This window comes from Copidosoma floridanum, unplaced genomic scaffold (assembly GCF_036245765.1).
Source record: "Copidosoma floridanum isolate Cflo_tuat_1 unplaced genomic scaffold, Cflo_Japanese_pri ptg000021l, whole genome shotgun sequence".
Classification (NCBI taxonomy): Eukaryota; Metazoa; Arthropoda; class Insecta; order Hymenoptera; family Encyrtidae; genus Copidosoma; species Copidosoma floridanum.
Genome location: NW_028321898.1, coordinates 14,937,672 through 14,954,761, shown reverse-complemented (window position 1 = coordinate 14,954,761; position 17,090 = coordinate 14,937,672). Strand labels below are relative to the sequence as shown.

At 34.7% G+C, this 17,090-nt stretch overlaps 1 protein-coding gene across 1 annotated transcript in view; it reads right to left on the bottom strand.

Annotated features, from left to right (window-relative positions):
- Cad89D (cadherin 89D) overlaps nt 1-17,090 on the bottom strand; it is a 278,532-nt gene that overhangs the window by 45,298 nt on the left and 216,144 nt on the right. The gene's annotated exons all lie outside the window — the stretch shown is intronic.

The window sequence follows — 17,090 nt, the reverse complement described above, 5'->3', positions numbered from 1 at the left end:
GAGAGAGAGAAAGAGAGAGAAGGGAGAATGCGTGGGGGACCGGGGACGGGCAGTAGCGACTCGAAGTTCGAGCAAACAGGAGCTGTTGCCATGTAACAGAGCACCTCAAGGTCGACGCGAACGAAACGTTTCACGCGCGATCGAACTTTCCTGCCATTTGCGCCCTCGAAAACAAAGAGCTGAACTCTTTACCGTTGATCAGGAGCTGTCCTCCCAAAGAGCTGCTTACGGAGGCTGTCCCTCCTCGCAGGCCATGGGAGCTGTCCTTCCGTGTGACACTACATGTGCTGCATAGACGACGCCTGAGACGCTGTTCTTCTTGTGTCTAAAGTTTCCAGGCCACGCGGTGGCCATTCGCCATATTACCACACTCTCGAGCCTGAGTGAATTGACGAGCAACGTCCATCTGTCTCTTGGCCAAGCAGAGCTCTCAAGCCAACCCGAGCAGTGGTCATCATCATCATCTATGCACAAGACCTTCGTATACAAGGTACAGGCCGACGCCATATTTCCCGCCGCATCGCCACAGCGCGTGCCCAGGTATTCGTTCCCTTGTCTCGCGCGATTCACCGCCATTTGGCCAACGTACAAGATACGCGCAGCGATAGCTACGTCCCAAGCGTTTGTGTGGTACAGACTATATATATATATGCATATATTGCACCTTTTAATTTATTATTGTATTTCGCCTTGCGCTCCGCGGGTGTGCTTTGTGACTGGTGATTATTTTACTATTTGATTGATTTCGTTTGTGTGCAGCTGGTATGTTGCGTTCGAATGCGCTGCGTTACTTTTTCAATTTAATTGTGCCTTATTTTGTTTGCCCGCTATATAGTGTTTTACGTCGGCGCTAATAATAACTGTTGTCACTATTAACCCGATAAGCGTGCGATCATCTCACTTTACGATAAAAAATTAGTAAAATAAATGTTATGAATTTGATGTAAATTTAATTATGCTTAACTCATTCGACCTGTACGCTCTGACCAGTCCTTTCCTTCTTCCCTTCAAACGGACATTATAAACATTTTGATGCCCCGGGTGAGGAAGTATTTGGTGAGGTACGGTCTTCGGTACCCTCCAAATAGAGAAAACAATACCAAGACCTATAGCAAGTAACTATAGATTTTCAAAAAATTTTACAGCTGATTAAAACTTGTACCCCTGTTAAAAAATTTTAATAACTTTGTATGTGTCATCCAAAGCTACTAATATAAAGCTTCCATTTTTGGTAATAAAATTTGTACTTTTAAAAAATGCTATGCCATCTATTACAATTTGACTACAAATTTTTACAACAATTATTGTAACTTTAGTGATTTCATGTTCTATTATTTTGTAACCATTTTTAAAGGACAAATATTATTTCAGACGAAATGTAAAGTAAGTATATGTACCTTATAAGTTGACTTTTAGAACCAGCTAGTTGAAGTATGAAAAAAAACTATTACTGGCATAAAAATGATATTTCGTACAAATTTCATTTATGTCATTTAAGGAGGTTCCAGTGAGTAGGGATACCAACCCGCATCTTGAGTGATTTTTGAGTGACATTTGGTTCTCATCTCAGTTCCCTCAGTTAGTTTTTTTTTTTTGTAGTGACACACCATTTGTAAGATTTGCTTAAACAATAAACATCGTAAGAACTAAATTGCCCTTTATATCACTGAGTATCAAAATGTTTACATGTCTGGATAAGATTCGGAAATCTATTTACTGTCGGAGCTCACCGATAATATAGAGAACTCCCGTGCTAGTAGCACCCCGCCCTAAGGTGCCAGTCATTCCCCATATAGAATACGTTATTATTTTTCAAATAACTTTTTTTTCATGCCTCCTAGAGCAAATTTAAAAAAAGCATGTTAAAGCTCAAGTTAAATCTAAAAAATAGACATCATAAGATAGTTTAAAACAGGTTCATTTGTATCGAGTGTGTGCAATTAAAAATTCGAGAGCAGGCACTCTATTAGATAAAATTTTGCATGTTTTTTATTAAACTTACGCTGCATTGTTTAGTGTTTTACTTGGAGAGGGAAAAGTAATCATTAGGAATTGTTATTTACAAGGTTTAAATTGAAAATATTTTATCATTCGGGAGAAACTGAGGTGCTAGAGTTACCTAGTAAGCTTGTCATTCCTTGGTCTCCCCTAGATAGATAACGCAGATTATGGCCGCAAATTGTCTGCAAATCAGCTATAAGAGACACTGAGAAGCAAGAAGAAGTATCTTTCTCCAACGAGCTTGGGGCGCAAAAATCCACTGTCTACTAATACCTGGAAGTCTGCCATGCACCACGACTGATCGCCACGCACACAGACCAAGAGAAAAAGATCAAGTGCGAAGGCCAAGATAGTAAAAGGAAGTGTGAATGTCTTCACGAGAATAACTAATACTAACTGGTGTCTATTTGGACTTCTGGTGCTCAACCGCTTACAACGTGCTGTCGACGTACTCTCAAACAGTCAAGGCACTAGGGATTGTGACGATGCTCCTCGGACGAAAAATTTGGGTTGATTACTAGAGCCATACTCAAGACATCCAAAGGACCCGAGGTCTACCTAACCCTATGTGACTTATTCAGGACAGGTGTAGAGCCCAGTACCAACACTCCGTGGCTGTGTTAATTGTTAAAAAATGATCTTATTCATAAATATAGGCATCAGTAGCGCTCTCTCAACCTAGAATTTAACAATTTAAATGACAGCAATACTCAAAATAATAGCAGTTATAATTATTGCAATAATCGTTAACAACAATAAGACTTTTCTCAACTATACAGAAGCATTCTGGCCTTTAAAATAATGAATCTTAAATATAAACGAGTGGCCTACGTGACACGAGTCGCAGGCTATAAAACGCGTTGGATTTTTCCGCAGCATTCTAGTTGGAATTGAGATTCAGTTCCAGGCGGAGCTTGCGACGCTCTATTTTGGCGCCCTCCTCCAAAACTCTACGGCGAGTATTCAGTCTGTAGTTGTTTCACGATTGATTAGGGTAGTTTCGAGTGAGTAATCGCGTTTCTAAGTGTACTCTAAGATACTCAGACGTCATTTCTTGGGACAAATTTACTGTTTACCCCGTTGGGACTCTACTCATTGAAATCAACGGGGACCAGGGCAACCAAAGATCGACTCCCCAAGATTCGACTGACCTGCCGTTTTAGTGTGTAACAGGTGATGGACCCACCACCTAGGACCATGAATATTTGTTACGATAAGACTGGAAGAAAGAAAATTTACTACTTAGTTTTTGTACTGGCAAGGTGACAAGGTTACTGTCCCTTTACACAACGATAGGTTAAAAAAAATTAATGAAGCGCATGACTTTCTAATAGGAGGACATAAGAGCATAGTAAAGACCTATAGAAGAATACACGAGAGATATTATTTGGGCGATATGAAAAAGGAGATCTTATAATACGTGTGTACTTGTAGAAAATTCCAATAAAAAAACCAGTTGTCGTAAAAACTAAATTATCTATGTTTATAATAACCGCCCCTGAAGAAGCATTTGAGGTCATAGATATAGACATATTCGAAAGACTCCCTATTACTGAAATAGGTAATCAATATATTAAAACGATACAAGATAATTTAACGAAATATTCAGATGCCCTACCTTTACCTTATGCCACCTCCAAAACGGTGGCCACTCATTTCACCCTAGAATTTATTTGCTGGTTTGGATACCCAAAAATGATAAAAACAGACCAGGGATAAAATTTCCAAAGCCAACTGATGCGAAGTATTCAAGATCAAACAATTGAAATCCACAGCTTTTAGACCTCAAACCATGAGTTACACTGAAAAAAGCCATCACTCTTAGGTACAGTATTTAAAAATGTATCTTGAGCAGGGTGAACGGGATATTTGGCTCAAATTTATCCTTTTTAATATAACACATCGACTGAAGATAATACCCCTCATGAGCTCGTTTTTGGGCATTTTATTTAGTATTTTTATTAAAGGAACCCAAATTAGGGAAATTTGATAACCAAAATACGGGGCAATACTAAATAATTGAATTAATTGGAGAAAGAAATGCAAAATTAGATTTAGGGCCTAATATAACTATAAGTGTGCACCTGAATAAGCATAAACATGCCGATCTGTGACACGATGTATAAAATCATAAGCTTAATTGTAAATCTACCTCACCTGTAAACAGCCTAATAAAGAAGCTAGAGGGAAAAGAGGGAGCTGGCAAGAGTAGTCGCAGCTTGCAACGAGGCAGGGAAATCGAGGAATTTTTATCAAAATTTTGAATCACAAATACAGAATATTTATTTATTTTTTCCTGTTCTTAAAACTTCCTCATGTTGAGGCCTTGCCCCCCCCCCCAACTTTAAAAAAATCGCCCCAAACAAACACGCGATCTCCCGCTTGAATGAATAAAAATGCAGGGGGGAGGAATACAGCTTGATACTCAAAAATCAATACGATGAACAAAAAATAATTTTTTTTCAAAAAACCCTAAAGGACTCTTCGTTTGGTACAGCCCCAAGTTCCAACGCTACCTTTAACACCGATACGACGCTAACTCAAACTTCCAATAAACACGAATTAAAATAGAATATAGTTGCTTGTGCCAAAAGATCCTCGACCACACACACATATTTAATTACCTCAAACGTTGAAACGTTAAAGGTAAAAGACCTATTTACCGTTTTTTTCTTATGATTGTTCAAATTTATTTAATCCCTCTAGATATGGATGGCTTTATGCCTGACCATGAAGGTTTATCTCCAGAAGATAATCCTCCAATTATCCCAATCATCTCCTTGACATTCTCGTGCACGTCTTTCCCAATCTCTCCTTCGAATCTGCTCCCTCTCAGGCTATCGCCCCTAAAGTGGTTCACTATGAGCCCAATGATCCGTTGCCTACACCACTCGGGCCACCTTAGTAAAGTTCGCCTACGTGGCCCATTTACAGGTGGACACGTCTCTTTTGCGTGAAGAACTCGAGCCGTTGCTTCCACAGCATTGTACACCCAACGAGGCCGGAATACCGTTGTATGAACATACAATAGGATGTGGACTGGAGGTCAATGGTGGCACGAGGCAAAGAGGACGTGCGTCACATGAAAGTGGCTTTTAGTGAGAATGCCGTCAGTGAGTGGTGCCATGGGGCGTGCATAGAGATGTAACCATAGAGTGAACAACAGCCCTGATCTCGCGATGTAGGCAGAGAGAGAGAGAGAGAGAGACGGATGCCCAATAGTTCCTTCTGTCTTTCTTTATCTGAGCACTGCAATTGGTTGAAGAATGCATAGCAAGGGGTGTCATATGAGGGAAGTGTGAAGTCAGCACATAACTCAGCTGACGTCTGCTACTCTATTTTTGTCAAAATTTGCAATATATAAACATCAATGCTGAGTAGTTTAGTGTTTTTTTTTTAACTGCAATTTGTTTCATACGACTCTTTGTAAATTTTATTAGAACAATTAAGGATTATTAGCAGTGCAAACAGGTCTACTCTCCTTTAAATTAACGTAGTTTTTACACGTAAGTTTTGTTAATCTAACCTCGATTGTTATTTACCTGTTTTTTTCATACATTCTATAAATTCATATGACTTGGCAGATTTCTAAAGGTTGCTGATTTAAGAAAAAAGTAGCTATATAATTGAAATCTACCTATTTATTTTGAAGTCCCAAAATGTGATATGTAGTGACTACTTCAGAGATGAAAGTTTTTATGAGTCCGAAGGGCGAAGCAAGAGACGGTTGCTGACAGGCACCCTTCCCGATGCATGCAGAGTCGAAAAAATGACTACTTTTAAAAAATAAGATAGGACTGACGTGGTACTCAGCCCAGCTCAGAATTTAGTACCCATTGATACATCAAACCAGTCACCTTCAGCTGAGAACAAAGATTCTTTTGACGATAGTGATACAATTAATGAGGTAGTGCAATGTGCCCTTACTTTTGATAATATTTCAAATGATCTGACAACTCACACTCAAAATTCTACTTTGTCTGCTCGAGAAATAATTCAAGATATTGTGAATGATGCAACTGATTACTCGTTATCCAGTTCGGGATGTAGTCCGATTCAGTTAACTAAGAACTCTGTAAGAAAGAAAGTTGCAGATGATTGTGCCTCATTAAGAAATCATACAAATTTTTTCTGTAACCTTAGGAAAAGGTATATATTGTTTTGTACAATTGTTTTAGTGCAGGTATTTCAGACTAACGTAATGGAATTGCAGGAAAAATACATTTAAAGATAATATTAAACCAAAACGGATCAAGTTCATGGATAGATTCCAAACTTTATACCTATCCAGATCAAATTTTACAGATGATGAGGGATGGCATGTATTTTTGAAGTGCAAAACCGTGCAAGAAAGAAGATTAGCTGCAGCTCACAACAAAAACTTTTGACACAAAAAAAAAAATTTGTGATTACAGTGGTGTGATTAAAACTCTCGAGACTAATCATGAAAACGGTGCTGCAAAATTTTTGAAGGTCATTTGAAACTTTCGAAATTATTTTTATTTTTATTTTAAAACATTCAGTCTCAGATGAATTGTTGTACTCATGATTTTTTTTCGTTTATTTATATAAATATATTTTAATTTTAGATTTTTTATAAATATTTTTCCATCATATGTGATTTCAAAGTTATGGAATCGCAAATCAATATTTTTACATACTTACATATCTGTAATGTTGATACATTCAGACAAGACTTACCAATTTTGTTAAATATAATTGTCCTGACAAAACACTGTCTGTCGTACAGCAAACATTTAATATTTATTGCTTATTTACATATTATGAAATATAATAAATACATACTTCAATTTAGTTTTACAATATGTATTCAATTATAAATACCTCATAATGTGACATTATTCCCATCATTGCAGTAAATCCAGCCAAAATATTTTTGTTACATAATTTTTTTTTTCATCAAACAGATATGTTGTACACAAGTTAACAATTTTCATTTACTTTAATTTTTTACTTTGTAGGAACTATCACCTCATGTCCAAGAATTGATTGCCAGAATGAAAGATTCCAAACTCACATCTCCTTTTCCACCTAACTCGCAAAGTTTCGCACGTGTGTAACACTTTCACTTTCTGGCGGTATATAATTTTTAAAATACCTCCCAACTGTTCAAACACTGAACAGGTTGTTGAAAACAGACGATTTTTCGCCCGGAATATCGCATGAAGTTATGAACAAAATTAGTGATATGCTTTAGAAAGAACATGAAAAAAGTCAGACATTAGTTTTCAATTTGATCTTCGATGAGATTAGTATCAAGCAAAATAAAGAGTAAGATAAAATCAAGCATTCATGGAAAGGACTGGTAGATCATGGTGGTCAGCTTTTGAAACTACATTCAAATAAAGAAAAACAGACAGCTTCTAAAGCATTTGTTTTCATTTTGGTGAGCATTAATGGGGGTTTCAAAGCCACAGTTGCGCACTACCTTATTAATTCCCTTACTGGTATTGAAAAAGCTATTTTTTTAAAAGATTTGCTAATATTGCCCGGCGAAAAAAAACTAAGGTCATGAGCATCACGTTTGATGGTGATCCGGCACATAATGCAGCTTGTGAAAGTTTGGAAGCCAATTTAAATTATAATAACAACAATTTCAAACCGTATTTTCAACATCCTGTCACTTAAGAACCTGTTTCTATATTTTACGACCCCTACCACTGCTTAAAACTCTGTAAAAACTATTTTGCTTTAAAAGGACCGTTCACGTTTGATAAAAGTAATACCATTGGCTGGAAACACATTATTAACTTAAATAACAAGCAACAGACCGAAAAATTACACTACACGAACAAAATTAGTAATAGACATGTAAATTTCACAAACAAAAAAATGAAAGTCTTTTAAGCAGCTCAGGTTTTAAGCAGGAGTACTGCTGTAGCTCTACGGCTTTTAAAAATAATCTGCGTGATCCTCTGTTTTTCGACTCTGAACCAACTGCCAAGTTTTACGAGAAAATTAACGAAATGTTCGATTTGTTAAAAGTTATGAGTAAATTTAGTAAAAACCCTATTTGAGTACTAATTATTAAAGAAATATTACCAATATTGCAGAAAAAGATTGATAATCTCATTAAGTATATAAAGAAGTTAGAGTTTTCTGAACCTGTGAAAAAAAGTAAGGCAATGTTTAATATAAAATATCGGACTGTGAGAGTTTTAGAGAGTAGATTAGTACAAACTAGGTTTTGAAGGTTAGCTATTTCTCTAAAAAATGTATACGTCTTGGCTTTTTATTTAATTAATAACAAATAATTGACTTATGTATTGTGTTACGCACTGAGCCAGACCCAGTCAAACTTTTTTTTTCCCTTATCAGAAGCATGAATGGCCATAATTATAACCCTACTACTACTCAATTTTTATCTGCATACAAGAAGCTCACGTTTCACAAAATGTCGTGTGTAACATAAAGTTCCGCAAACTGCTTACCTTTGGATAATACTTTTTTGTTGTCAAAGACTGAGAATACTGACGTTGTCAAGCAATTCACTAAAGAAAAATGCTTAAGTTAATATGTATAAAAAAGTAAAAAGTGCACCTAAAACTAGTCGGTCTTTACCACCAATACCGCAACCAATTCTGTCAGTAGATATTACAAATTATTTTCGTAATAAAAGCTGTCTTGTAAATCACGACTACAGTACATCAAAATCTTGTTGTTATGACCGGACTTGTTTAGAGTATGGTTTAAACTGTTTTATTTAAGTGTCATTTGTGGGTCTCTTAGGACTCAGCTCGTGAACTTTATATATTCTTTGTAATTGAATAATAATCTTTAATTAAATAATATGAGTAATTTTAATCAATGTATTTGTTTATTAAAGCAATTTAACAATAATTTGTTCTTTTAAATACAATTTACTTGGGTCACTTTAACAAGGTTCAGCGTTAATTTTATTACTGATAAAAAACTTACATCCATCACTAATTATTGTTACTGCTGCTTCGGAGTTCCCTGATGCTTTGTGCAGTAACTCCCAGTGTTTCCTTAAACTACACGAATCTTTAGTGGCCAGTAAAATATTGCTATTTCTGCTTTCTCTGCTATCGCTGGAACCACTATTGGCGGGCCTCTCTTGCTGTACCTCGCTCCTTAGTGTAGTCCGATACTATTGATGTTCTCGATACGCACTCGAGTTGCCCCAGCCAACACGTTATGCCTTTTGTGTATAAGGTACTCACGAGTCGCAAGAGTCAAGAGTTGACTAAAACTTTAGAGGAGAAAAGAGAGCAATTTTTCCTCTTGATGGTGCATTTTTATAGCATCAGAGCGAGTAAAAGAGGCCTCTGGATGAATTAGGTCAACCAATGAGCGATGTTCTTGCAGACTACGTTGACAGCAAAACAGTAGGCTTGCACGATAATGTCACATGTTATGATTTCACATATTAAAAAATAACAATACAACAGTACCAATCGCATTTTTCTGACAAGTGCGATTGAGTTTTTTTGGGTCAGTGATGATAAAAGCTCGCATCAGCAATATAAGAACGCCAAATATAAGTTTAATTGTGACAGTCAGTTTACAAATTTCGAAATTAATCCTTCTGGAGATTTTAGAATTAATTTTGAATATAATAAAGTAATGTGTGAATAACAAATTTTGAATCAGTATACATTATCAGAATTGAACAATTAATGAGCAAGTAACTATTCATTCATACATACAATACGATTTATTCATTCATACTTACATGCATTCTTACAACGAGGCTGGCCATATTCTATATCAGCATATTATGAATTATGAAGCATTAACCTTAAAACTAATACACACACGCGCCCACATAAGTGACGTGCAAGCTCCTCTTGTCATATAAGCTTACTTTATACTCACAATACGTCTTATCTGAATTCGACGGACGGATAGCTTTTAGTTATGATATAATTCGTATCAACTCGGGATGTAACAATGTACATAATATTTGCAAAACACCAGATTCAGTTATTAAACAAAATAAAAATCTATTTGCGAAGAATGTTTTTACCAAAATAACGCTGGAAACGTTAAACTCGTTGCCTAGGCATGTTTTCAATAACCATCACTTTCTTGAGCAAGAAGCGCTTATGGACCGCAGCTTTCAACTAATTTTATTAATCATAGAAAAATACATTGATATTTGAATGGCACATGAATCAAAACTTGCAAGCGATCAAAAGGAATGGATCCGCATGCAAAATAATAAAATAACTACTTTTAATGAACAGTAAAAAGAATATATGGTTTATGTGTATGATTAGTTTCTGCGTAGAAATATTGTAGGCCATGGATAATGTTACCAGTTTTATTTATTATTTACTATGCTCTATAGTTGTGCCTACTATACTATTTACTACTGCACATAAATCCTTGCTGTTATTTAATCATATTTTATTAATTAATTAAATATGCAATGATGTAATACTTAGCACGTTACTCTAGTAGCATGGTTATTATTTGTTTAAATAAAGTAGTCTGATGGTTGAAATTTTTTTTTTTTCATTTTGTATTTGCCTATATTTTTCATGTAAATTTAGCACTTGTATCAAACAGTTAACAATTTTCACAGTCAACTAGCAGAGATAATCTTAAAAATGCATTAGCTGATTAATTACACAGGCCCACAAAATGAAAAAAAATGTCTGAACTTTTGACCATACGTACATACTCCCATGTATTTTTTGACGCTGAATTCGAATCTGTATTAAAAATATAGGGTTTTCCAACGTTTTATCAGAGTTATTTTGAAAAAACCTCATTTTTTACGGTTTTTTTGCGGTTTTTCGAGTCTAGAAAAAACAAATCATTACATACGGTTAATTGGACTTTAAAATCGAATTCTACGGAAAAAAATACACGGAAAACTATACCTTCAAATTTTTTTTAACCCGATTCTAGTCCTCTGTATGGGGCTAAAAAGATGAGGAAATCGGTAAAAGTCGAAATTATGCCAAAAATGGATTTAAACAATATTAAAATTTAATCATGCGTCTTTTGAAGAGTCGATAAACATTGGAAATACTACCCTGGGGGTTTTTCAGATTGCTGATTATGAATTTGAAGTCAGATTGTGTAAAAACTTTTTCTAGAGGGCGGTGGCTAGAACTGTATATGGTAAATTTATCGATTTTTTAAAAATTTTACGTCTGAAATACTAATTTTAGAGTCTTTCACAGCATTGACTGTAAATTTAAGATATTAACGTAGCCTATTGTGTACGTTAAACTTAACATTTTGTCTTTGTTCGTCTCTCTCTCTCTCTCTTTCTCTCTCTTCCGATGTTTTTTTTTAAATTGGCTTACGCTTACGTACACGTTTCTCTTCGAATGACCGATGTAGTGGATTTCTGACACGTTTTTGTCCTTTTTTCGCAGCTGTTTCTCTTTTTATCATCCAGAAGTAATCTGCTAACATGTTGATATCCCAGTATTCTTGAAATCTACGTTCAAGCTCCTTAAAATCTTGGTGAAATCGTTCACCATGCTCTTCACTAAAGTCTCCGTTATTTTCAGGAAACTGATCAACGTGTGAATCAAGAAAATGAAGTTTTAAGTTCATTAGACAACCCAATTTTTCAAAATTACGTACCATTCTTTCCACAATAGCTTTATAATTCGTGTCTTTGGCATTACCCAAAAATTTCGTCGATACCTCTTTAAAACTTAACCATGCTGCCTTTTCAACATCGGTCATGCTTTGTTCAAAGTTTTTGTCTCTAAATAAAGTTCGGATTTCAGGACCATCAAAAATACCTTTATTTAATTTAGCATCAGATTTATGGGGAAATACTTTGCTTATATATTGGAAGCATTGACCGTCCTTATCCAAAGCTTTAACTAATTGCTTTATCAATCCAAGCTTGATATGCAGAGGCGGTATCAAAATTTTCGAAGGATCAACGAGTGGATCTTTTATAACATTCTGTTTTCCAGGTTCAAACGATTCTCTTGATGGCCAAATTTTCTTTTTATAGTGTTTTTTTTTATCTCTGCTATCAAACATGCATAAATAACATGGGTACTTCGTAAATCCAGATTGTTGTCCAAGTATCATAGATAAAATCTTTAAATCGCCACATATTTGCCATTTATGTTCTCTATATTTTATTTTCGTTAAAAGTAGTTCAAGATTGGAATACTCTTCTTTAAGTACTGTTGAATGTGCTAATGGTATAGGAGCATATTTATTTGTGATACGGAGGAGTACTGCTTTAAGGCTGCGCTTTGATGAATCAATGAATAGTCGCCAATTTTCAGGTTTGTATATGTTGGGTTTCAATTCATCAATAAGACCTTTCACGTCCGTGCAATAAGCCATATTAGAATCATTCTTGAAATAATTTCTAAAGCGCTCTTCTCGATTACGATATGCACATACTTTAGTACCCTTTGTCAACATATTTCGTCTCTTAAACTCTGAAGCCATAAACTCTGATTGTTCCTTAGATGAACCACTCTTTCTAAATAAATCGTTCAGACTTTTTTGATCAAACTTTTCAACAGTTTGTTCTTCACCCTTAGAAATATACTCTTCATCACTATCTAGAGAATGTTCTTCAGGTGAACTTAGATCTTCTTCATTTGATGAGCTTCCGTCTGCGGCAATGAGATTTTCAGTTGTTTGATCTGTCGAGTTTTCATCTACATTTATATTCTCTATGCCTGTTGTAAAACTGTCTCTCGAATCTTCATTTTCAAAAATATGTATAAAATTTTTCGATGGAAATTCTATACAAGAAGTAGTAGGATATACTATTCCTTTCTTCTTTATCTTGTCTAAACCTTGTATCTTTGTTAAACAAAAATAGCAATCATTTTCATGTTTTGGTTCCTTCCACTTTGAAGGTATAGTAAATTTTAATTTGGACCTACCCTGACTGGTGTTGTATCGATTCATCATGGCATAACATGAAGAACATATATAATGAGGAACCCAACTTTTATCCTGTTGAGAAATCTCAATATCAAAACATTTTTGATAGATAAAATCAATATTATCTGTGATTCGAAAAATACATGGGAATATGTACGTCCGGTCAAAAGTTCAGACATTTTTTTTCATTTTGTGGGCCTGTAATATTGCTTGTTATTTCAGTTTTACATGTTATTTAATTATTGGGTTTTGTACCTGTTATACCTTGAGCTTACGCTGCCTACATACACGTGTAGTTTTAAATCTCTTACCTGTACGAAAATCAAAATAATGCCCAGAATACTATAATCACAGCCTAGCAAAACATAGACAGAAGGAACCATCGGACATTCATCTCTCTTTCTGCCTATATCGCTACTGCTTACATGTAACGGTACCCCTTGTTCACTCTATGGTTATATCTCTATTGTGGCATGCCTGCATCGCCAAGATAATTCTCAGGGGTATCAGCTGTGGTTTGTCCATATGATGGGCCCTTACTACACCCTGGACGGCAGCCTTTCCATGGTGTATGGCATGCCAGCTAGCATACCTCAGTAATCGGAACAGCGTCCTACCGGAATACATGTCTAATGTCCACTAAAAATATAATAATTATTACAATGTAAGCTCTTCAAATACAGGTCTTATAATGAATAATTCGTTGTGTATACATACCTTCCTTTCCTTATCGATGCCATCATCATTGTCATCTTAATCATCTTTATTATAAACAACATAATCATCATTAAATTGAGGTGTGATGGTGGCCTTCAATGCCTCATCAACACAGATATGTGTAGTGTGGCAGGCATCATCAGAATCCTAATTATCACCACTTTCATCACTATCCTAGTTTAGACAGTTGCGACACTCGGCCTGAAAAAGCGTACCAAGTTTTCGACTCCGTATATGTAGTTACATACTACCAAGAACATCACTACCACGCGGGTAATACAAACATTTAAATGTATTGATTGTTTACATTGTGGTGTTGAAAAAAAACTAAGTGTTTGTTGCAAATTCTTTAAATTTTTAGTTACAAGAATACAAAATGACTAACGAGCTTTATGTAGATTTTTCGTAATAAATATTTTAAAGCAACTCAAAAGTCTATTGTGTTTTAAATGTTCCCAGGAAGTAACCGAGTTATCCTTCCAACAACATGGCGTCCGGTGATTCTAGTGTACGCTACTTTTACATTGCGTGTCGCAACTGTATAAGCTGTGTTGCTACCATGACCCTCGTCAACATCATCCTTATCATAAAGCAATAAGGAACAATAATGGTCTTCAATGTCTCATCGACATGGGTCTGTGAAGTATGGTAGACATCACCAGTACTACTAATAATACCACTCTCATCATCATCATCATCATCATCATCATCATCATCATCATTATCATCATCATCATCATCATCATCATCATCATCATCATCATCATCATCATCATCATCATGGTCTCTGGCGCAATACCAGAAGACATATCTAGCCAGAGCACAATCTGTTTCAACTCTTCAGAGTTGTGTGGCAGTCCCACCATCCCGCCTGGTGCCGTCAGAGAATTATTGGCAACAAATGTAAGCTAGGGAAAGCAGCTCTGAGGGGCACGGGCAGCCATAACGGCTACCTTCTTAGTGGTCGCGTCCCCAACACGCATACCCACGCGTTCCTGTTTAACGATGAGCGGTTGGTTATCCGGGGAACGACCCGAAGACGAGATATTCTTTAGGCAGCGGCACACAGTGGGCAGATTTGTTTTTTTTTTGTTCAAAACCTAATATCTTAAAAACGAAGGCAGCTAGAATTACAATTTTTTTTATTTTCTTTGTTATTAAACCTGGACTTAAGGAAAAATACTGTCAAAGCCTAAAAGATATAAGCTAACCTCAAAGTTAGCATCAAACACCAATTTTTTCTTTATCTCACCAGCGCAAAAAGACACAAAGCAAATTTATCATTTTCGTTACATAAAAATTGATGCCATTACAACATAACTCTCAATTAGGCTTATTTATTAAAACCTAACGGAACTTAACCCTTAAATTTTGTTTTACCGTCAATTTTAAGATTATATTGAAAACGAAATTACAGAAAAACAAATTTTTTTTTCTCCATTTATTTCCCTCGTGAATTATTACGGAAACATACTAAGTGGGTCAAAACATCAGAACCTAACCTAAAAATGCGCGTTAAATCGCTCCTTGTTTCATGTCTTTCCATCAGAATGGAGCAGGGAGCTAAACATTCCTTATTATCCTCCAGATCTATTTTATTTATGCGACAATAGTGAATAGAGGCATTTTAATTCGAGTGTATTGATGACTTTAAAGGTCAAAAAGCTTAGAAGTCAAAACTTAACCATACACAACCTCAAAAAGTCTTTTATAATCGTCAATTTTACGAATATATTGAAAATGGAATTACATAGAAGCAAAATTTTTTTGGCTTTATTTATGTTTCTCGTATATAATTACATAAAAAATACTAAAAAGATATAGATATTGGAACATAACCTAAGAATCAGCATGAACTCCAGCCTCCTTCCATGTCTTGCCAGCATAAAGGGATCAAGCGCTGAAAATTATTTTATTTTTCAGATCTATTATATTAATATGTAAATATTACATAAAGGCATTTAAACTTAAGTGTACTGGTAAGCTGAGAAGTCAAAAAAACTTAGAAGTCACACCTAAACCAACCATAATTTCCATAATTATTTTATAATCGTTAATTTTAAGATTATCTTGGAAAAGTAAGTACATAAAAATGCGTTTTTTTGCTTTATTTTTTTCCCTTGTATGTAATTACAAAAAATTACTAAAAAGATAAAAATCTTGAAACAGAACCTAAGAATCAGCATTAAATCTTGCCTCCTTCTATATCTTGCCAGCACAAGTAAAAAAAGAGCCAAAATTTTTGTTATTTCATTGCGGATTTATTACCTAACTGTGGAATACCTTTTGAAAGATCCAGTTGTTAAGACTTTACCTTCCAATCTTTTCAAAATTTGAACTTCATTAACACATCACAATAGTAATCAGATGATAGCATACCTTGTTTTTTATTTTTCCATGCTTACAAATACAACGAAGAGAAAATGCTTCGGATACTAGAAACTACAACAAAGACTAAGAATCCATATTATTTCTATTTTTTCAATAATCTGACTACTGCAAACACACAAAAAAGTACATTCTTTCAAGATCCTTTATCCACGAAGGAAGTTGGAAAAAGTAAAGTGAAAGGCAGAAGTGAGATTCTACTGGAAAATGTCAATTAACTGATAGTTACATGAAAATATTAAAAATGATATCTGACATGAGTGTGGTTTTTCTTAATTTTGTCATTATTTAGTACAGACTTCGAAATAAAATATATAAAAGGACTGGTAATCCACAGTCCATACACTAATTTTCGATGATTTCCTTTTTTTATATAATGCCAGCGCAAAAATCTCAAAAACTTGTTTTTTTTTTTTTTAATAATTCTCTTTATTTATGACAGCAAAAAGAAAAATTGGAAATTTTCCTGAAGCTAAAAATAACCTAAAAATTTTGGTTAAAATTTCAGTTTAATCAATAGGTCAGATACCTTACATGTCAGAAGTTACAGCTTTTACTCTTTGAGTTAACTCTGGTGTTGAGTAAAAAATAAATAAGCGCATTCTAACAATTAAATACAGACTATCCCAATTTGCTATGCTAACTTTACTATTTTTCATTTTCAGCAATTTATTTCCAGTATCTCTGTGTACTTTTCTTCTAATTACTAGTGTACCTAATCTAAATCAAAAGCAAAATAATCCTCAGAAACTGAATATGCTTGACTCTTGGTTATTCAATGCTTGTTTTACTATTTATGCGATTTAGTCTTAGGGTTTTGTGCGAATTTTCTAAAATATTCAAAGTGTAACAAGTGAGATTTGATTGTTTCATGCGAGAATGCTTAATAATACTAAAAACCTACAATATTTTCTTGAATTTGTCACAAGAATTGTTTTAAATATATATACATATAATAGAACATACATTACAAGACTTTTTTTAATAAAATAATTGTTGTTTATCTTATACAGAATTTCTTTTATTTACTATACAAGGTGATCACTCTTTAGCCATTGTAACAGTTCTTTCTAATTCTGTACAGAATTTTAAATTAAGTTTAAAACAAT